General features: G+C 54.8%; 1 protein-coding gene across 1 annotated transcript in view; it reads right to left on the bottom strand.

Moving 5' to 3' along the window:
- The window catches only part of poc1a (POC1 centriolar protein A), a 98086-nt gene that overhangs the window by 48670 nt on the left and 42196 nt on the right, over positions 1 to 7220 (bottom strand). The gene's annotated exons all lie outside the window — the stretch shown is intronic.

Genomic DNA, 7220 nt, shown 5'->3' with positions numbered 1-7220 from the left:
CGAGAGAGAGGGAGGGAGGGATGGCGAGAGAGAGAGAGGGAGGGAGGGATGGCGAGAGGGAGGGAGGGAGGGAGGGAGGGAGGGAGGGAGGGAGGGAGGGAGGGGGAGGGAGGGAGGGAGGGAGGGAGGGAGGGAGGGAGGGATGGCAAGAGGAAGGGATGGATGGCAAGAGGAAGGGATGGATGGCAAGTGGGAGGGATGGATGGAGAGAGGGATGGATGGAGAAAGGGAGGGATGGAGAGAGAATGATGGAGAGAGAATGAGGGATGGATGGAGAGGGAGGGATGGAGAGGGAGGGATGGATGGAGAGGGAGGGATGGAGAGGGAGGGATGGAGAGAGGGAGGGGGGATGGAGAGAGAGAGGGAGGGCGAGAGGGAGGGAGGGATGGCGAGAGGGAGGGATGGAAAGAGAGAGGGATGGATGTTGAGAGGGAGGGAGGGATGGAGAGAGAGAGGGAGGGATGGCAAGAGGGGGGATGGATGGAGAGAGGGAGGGATGGATGGCGAGAGGGGGTGGAGAGAGAGAGGGAGGGATGGCGGGAGGGAGGGAGGGATGGCGAGAGGGAGGGATGGAGAGAGAGAGGAAGGGATGGAAGGCAAGAGGGAGGGATGGATGGAGAGAGGGAGGGAGGGATGGCGAGAGGGAGGGGGATGGAGAGAGAGAGAGAGGGATGGCGAGAGGGATGGAGGGAGACATGGAGAGAGGGAGGGAGGGATGGCGAGAGGGAGGGATGGAGAGAGAGAGGGAGGGATGGCGAGAGGGAGGGATGGAGAGAGAGAGGGAGGGAGGGATGGCGAGAGGGGGGATGGATGGAGAGAGGGAGAGATGGATGGCGAGAGGGATGGCGAGAGGGATGGAGGGAGACATGGCGAGAGGGAGGGAGGGAGGGCGAGAGGGAGGGAGGGAGGGAGGGATGGCGAGAGGGAGGGAGACATGGCGAGAGGGAGGAGGGATGGCGAGAGGGAGGGAGGGATGGCGAGAGGGAGGGATGGAAAGAGAGAGGGATGGATGGCGAGAGGGAGGGAGGGATGGAGAGAGAGAGGGAGGGATGGCAAGAGGGGGGGATGGATGGAGAGAGGGAGGGATGGATGGCGAGAGGGGGGTGGAGAGAGAGAGGGAGGGATGGCGAGAGAGAGGGAGGGAGGGATGGCGAGAGGGAGGGATGGAGAGAGAGAGGAAGGGATGGAAGGCAAGAGGGAGGGATGGATGGAGAGGGAGGGAGGGATGGCGAGAGGGAGGGGGATGAGAGAGAGGGAGGGATGGCGAGAGGGAGGGATGGAGAGAGAGAGGGAGGGATGGCGAGAGGGAGGGATGGAGAGAGAGAGGGAGGGAGGGATGGCGAGAGGGGGATGGATGGAGAGAGGGAGGGATGGATGGAGAGAGGGAGGGATGGATGGAGAGATGGATGGCGAGAGGGAGGGGGAGGGGTAGGGATGGCGAGAGAGAGGGAGGGAGGGATGGCGAGAGAGAGAGAGGGAGGGAGGGATGGCGAGAGGGAGGGAGGGAGGGAGACATGGCGAGAGGGAGGGAGGGAGGGAGACATGGCGAGAGGGAGGGAGGGAGGGAGACATGGCGAGAGGGAGGGAGGGAGGGAGGGAGGGAGGGAGGGAGGGAGGGAGGGAGGGAGGGAGGGAGGGAGGGAGGGAGGGAGGGATGGAGGGAGGGAGGGAGGGAGGGATGGCAAGAGGAAGGGATGGATGGCAAGAGGAAGGGATGGATGGCAAGTGGGAGGGATGGATGGAGAGAGGGATGGATGGAGAAAGGGAGGGATGGAGAGGGAATGATGGAGAGAGAATGAGGGATGGATGGAGAGGGATGGATGGAGAGAGAGGGATGGAGAGAGGGAGGGGGGATGGAGAGAGAGAGGGAGGGCGAGAGGGAGGGAGGGATGGCGAGAGGGAGGGATGGAAAGAGAGAGGGATGGATGGCGAGAGGGAGGGAGGGATGGAGAGAGAGAGGGAGGGATGGCAAGAGGGGGATGGATGGAGAGAGGGAGGGATGGATGGCGAGAGGGGGGTGGAGAGAGAGAGGGAGGGATGGCGGGAGGGAGGGAGGGATGGCGAGAGGGAGGGATGGAGAGAGAGAGGAAGGGATGGAAGGCAAGAGGGAGGGATGGATGGAGAGAGGGAGGGAGGGATGGCGAGAGGGAGGGGGGATGGAGAGAGAGAGGGAGGGATGGCGAGAGGGAGGGATGGAGAGAGAGAGGGAGGGATGGCGAGAGGGAGGGATGGAGAGAGAGAGGGAGGGAGGGATGGCGAGAGGGGGATGGATGGAGAGAGGGAGGGATGGATGGAGAGATGGATGGCGAGAGGGAGGGGGAGGGGGAGGGATGGCGAGAGAGAGGGAGGGAGGGATGGCGAGAGGGATGGAGGGAGAGAGGGAGGGATGGCAAGAGGGGGGGATGGATGGAGAGAGGGAGGGATGGATGGCGAGAGGGGGTGGAGAGAGAGAGGGAGGGATGGCGAGAGAGAGGGAGGGAGGGATGGCGAGAGGGAGGGATGGAGAGAGAGAGGAAGGGATGGAAGGCAAGAGGGAGGGATGGATGGAGAGAGGGAGGGAGGGATGGCGAGAGGGAGGGGGATGGAGAGAGAGGGAGGGATGGCGAGAGGGAGGGATGGAGAGAGAGAGGGAGGGATGGCGAGAGGGAGGGATGGAGAGAGAGAGGGAGGGAGGGATGGCGAGAGGGGGATGGATGGAGAGAGGGAGGGATGGATGGAGAGAGGGAGGGATGGATGGAGAGATGGATGGCGAGAGGGAGGGGGAGGGGTAGGGATGGCGAGAGAGAGGGAGGGAGGGATGGCGAGAGAGAGAGAGGGAGGGAGGGATGGCGAGAGGGAGGGAGGGAGGGAGACATGGCGAGAGGGAGGGAGGGAGGGAGACATGGCGAGAGGGAGGGAGGGAGGGAGACATGGCGAGAGGGAGGGAGGGAGGGAGGGAGGGAGGGAGGGAGGGAGGGAGGGAGGGAGGGAGGGAGGGAGGGAGGGAGGGAGGGAGGGAGGGAGGGAGGGATGGCAAGAGGAAGGGATGGATGGCAAGAGGAAGGGATGGATGGCAAGTGGGAGGGATGGATGGAGAGAGGGATGGATGGAGAAAGGGAGGGATGGAGAGGGAATGATGGAGAGAGAATGAGGGATGGATGGAGAGGGATGGATGGAGAGAGAGGGATGGAGAGAGGGAGGGGGGATGGAGAGAGAGAGGGAGGGCGAGAGGGAGGGAGGGATGGCGAGAGGGAGGGATGGAAAGAGAGAGGGATGGATGGCGAGAGGGAGGGAGGGATGGAGAGAGAGAGGGAGGGATGGCAAGAGGGGGGATGGATGGAGAGAGGGAGGGATGGATGGCGAGAGGGGGTGGAGAGAGAGGGAGGGATGGCGGGAGGGAGGGAGGGATGGCGAGAGGGAGGGATGGAGAGAGAGAGGAAGGGATGGAAGGCAAGAGGGAGGGATGGATGGAGAGAGGGAGGGAGGGATGGCGAGAGGGAGGGGGATGGAGAGAGAGAGGGAGGGATGGCGAGAGGGAGGGATGGAGAGAGAGAGGGAGGGATGGCGAGAGGGAGGGATGGAGAGAGAGAGGGAGGGATGGCGAGAGGGAGGGATGGAGAGAGAGAGGGAGGGAGGGATGGCGAGAGGGGGGATGGATGGAGAGAGGGAGGGATGGATGGAGAGATGGATGGCGAGAGGGAGGGGGAGGGGGAGGGATGGCGAGAGAGAGGGAGGGAGGGATGGCGAGAGGGATGGAGGGAGACATGGCGAGAGGGAGGGAGGGAGGGCGAGGGAGGGAGGGAGGGAGGGAGGGATGGCGAGAGGGAGGGAGACATGGCGAGAGGGAGGGAGGGAGGGAGGGAGGGAGGGAGGGAGGGAGGGAGGGAGGGAGGGAGGGAGGGAGGGAGGGAGGGAGGGATGGATGGCAAGAGGAAGGGATGGATGGAGAGAGGGATGGATGGAGAAAGGGAGGGATAGAGAGGGAATGATGGAGAGAGAATGAGGGATGGATGGAGAGGGATGGATGGAGAGGGAGGGATGGAGAGAGGGAGGGAGGGATGGAGAGGGAGGGATGGAGAGAGGGAGGGAAGGATTGATGGAGAGAGGGAGGGATGGAGAGGGAGGGAGGGAGGGAGGGAGAGGGAGGGAGGGATGGATGGAGAGGGAGGGAGGGATGGATGGAGAGGGAGGGTTGGATGGAGAAGGAGGAAGGGATGGAGAGGGAGGGATGGATGGAGAGGGAGGGATGGATGAGAGGGGGGATGGATGGAGAGGGAGGGAGGGATGGAGAGGAGAGGGAGGGAGGGATGGATGGAGAGGGAGGGAGGGATGGAGAGGGGGATGGATGGAGAGGGAGGGATGGATGAGAGGGGGGATGGATGAGAGGGGGGATGGATGGAGAGGGGGAGAGGGAGGGATGGAGAGGGGGAGAGGGAGGGATGGAGAGGGGGAGAGGGAGGGATGGAGAGGGAGGGATGGAGAGGGAGGGAGGGATGGAGAGGGGGAGAGGGATGGAGAGGGGGAGAGGGAGGGATGGAGCGTTGGGCCAGTAAATTAAAGGTTGCTGGTACAAATCCCCGGCAAGGTGGAAAAATCTGTTGTTCTTGAGCAAGGCAGTTAACACCCATACAAAGCTGCTCCCCGGGTGCCGTGGACGTTGATTAAGGAAGTCCCATGATTCAAAGGGGTTGGGTTAAATGCGGAAGACATTTCGGTTAAATGCATTCAGTTGTGCAACTGCATCCCCTTATTTTACTGGATACAGAGAGATAACAATGGTTAATCTGACTCCGGGGATGTATCCCTTTAAGGACAGAATCCTTTTAAGGACAGAATCCGTTTAAGGACAGTATCCCTTTAAGGACAGTATCCCTTTAAGGACAGTATCCCTTTAAGGACAGTATCCCTTTAAGGACAGTATCCCTTTAAGGACAGTATCCCTTTAAGGACAGTATCCCTTTAAGGACAGTATCCCTTTAAGGACAGTATCCCTTTAAGGACAGTATCCCTTTAAGGACAGAATCCCTTTAAGGACAGTATCCCTTTAAGGACAGAATCCCTTTAAGGACAGTATCCCTTTAAGGACAGTATCCCTTTAAGGACAGTATCCCTTTAAGGACAGTATCCCTTTAAGGACAGTATCCCTTTAAGGACAGTACCAGTGACGCAGCATCCAACAGATGGAAAGACCACCATGCAATATAGAAAAGACCTCGTTGCTGCTTGATAGGCCTACTTTTCCAATCTGATTGAGAATAAACACAATACAAAATACATGTTTGATAGTGAAAAACTAAAAAGCGGCATTCCCTACGTAAGGATGGCCTTCACTTCAACGAAAAGATCATGATCATTATAAAACAAATGACTGACTCATGAATCTGCATATTTCTCCCAAACTCAGTTGTCCAGACAGAACTGCAAGGGCCTCGGATCAATCAATCAATCAATCAAGTGTTTTAATCCTGTATCTCTCGACACATTCACAAAAATATTCATGGCCTCTAAACCTTCCATCTGTCTAGTGGACCCTATTCCAACTAAACTACTGAAAGAGCTGCTTCCTGTGCTTGGCCCTCCTATGTTGAACATAATAAACGGCTCTCTATCCACCGGATGTGGACCAAATTCACTAAAAGTGGTAGTAATAAAGCCTCTCTTGAAAAGCCAAACCTTGACCCATCAGAAACAACTATTGGCCTATATCAAATCTCTGATTCCTCTATATTAAAGAAAAAGCTTCCTGAAGAAAGAACGTGTACGAAACAGTCTGGTTTCAGACCCCATCATAACACTGAGAAGGTGGTAAATTGCCTTTTAATGGTGTCAAACAAGGCTCTGTGTCTGTCCTCATGCTCCTAGACATTTTTACCGCTTTCATCACAATCACAACATTCTTTTGGAGATTGGAAAACTTAATTGGTCTACACAGACAAGTTCTTGCTGGTTTAGAAATAAATAAAAACCCTGTAATGAGTAGGTGTGTCCAAACTTTTGACTGTAACTTTCTTAATTAATATGATTAATATTATGGTGTTTCTATTCCAAGAACAGTGAAAAACTCTCTGGGTTTCCTTTAGGATGGAAAATATGGCGCTGTACAACGTGACGGTGGGCAGTACTGTACTGGGCTATTTAGCTAAAGAATCCCTGTGCCGTGCGGACACGCGCGGGAGACCGAGGTTCAATTCCCCGACGGGGAGGAAGGAGTAGGCTGTCCTTGAAAATAAGAATTTGTTGTTAACTGACTTGCCTAGTTAAATTAAGGTTACACTGAGAGCATAACATTTCTACACCCTCATTTTCTAATTCTAGTCTAACCAATATCCAAACAGAGATTCAGTGAGAATTAAAATCTCATTGATTTATCAAGACCGGTCCCCATGCTCGTCTCAGAGCCGTGTGAAACGGTGCTGAAATTGTTGACCACAGCAGGTAAGGCTATTACTCAACACTAGTGAGACTCATGTCACCTACGGTAGTCCTACAATATATGACGTGACTCTCCACCAATAATTACATATAGAGGATTGGAGGATATTTCTGTAATTCAGTGATATTTATTCCCATAGTAATTCATTATGGATCCATAACTAAATTACCACTGGGATATTTAGCCAAAGTATCAAAATGCAGAGAGGTGTTGGTAAAGGTAAATTGTCCAGCTAACAGCCCATAATAGACTATTATAATACTGTACATGTTGTCCAGGTCAGGATAACCACAACATTTCTTTATTAAAGACTATGTTGCTGTATGTAGGTGCCCAGGCTATATGACTGTGCCATCAACTTGATAATACATAACGATATTTTTGAGATTATTTCGTCTTCCAAGAAAAAAAAAAATGAAAGAGAGCAATTGTTATCTGAATAAAGGCCAAAACATTTATTTCTGTTTTTAGAGAGAAACACGAACGTGTGTGTTTGAAAGAGTATTTTCATCATTATTTGATTAACGAAAGAATAAAAGATGCTGATGAAGAAATACAGAATTGTACAGTATATGCGTTTACGTTTGGATAATAAAGCATTAAACGCATTTTGGAGATATAAGCCACCTGCAGTTGTTTATTAGGCGACTATGCAGTCTGACAAGTAAACACAGCCTACAATACATACTGTACATAAGGATATATGAATGAGTGATGGTACAGAGCAGCATAGGCAAGATACAGTAGATGGTATCGAGTACAGTATATACATATGAGATGAGTATGTAAACAAAGTGGCATAGTTAAA

This window comes from Oncorhynchus masou, chromosome 6 (genome assembly GCF_036934945.1).
Source record: "Oncorhynchus masou masou isolate Uvic2021 chromosome 6, UVic_Omas_1.1, whole genome shotgun sequence".
Taxonomy (NCBI): Eukaryota; Metazoa; Chordata; class Actinopteri; order Salmoniformes; family Salmonidae; genus Oncorhynchus; species Oncorhynchus masou.
This window is presented reverse-complemented; position numbering and strand designations above follow the sequence as displayed.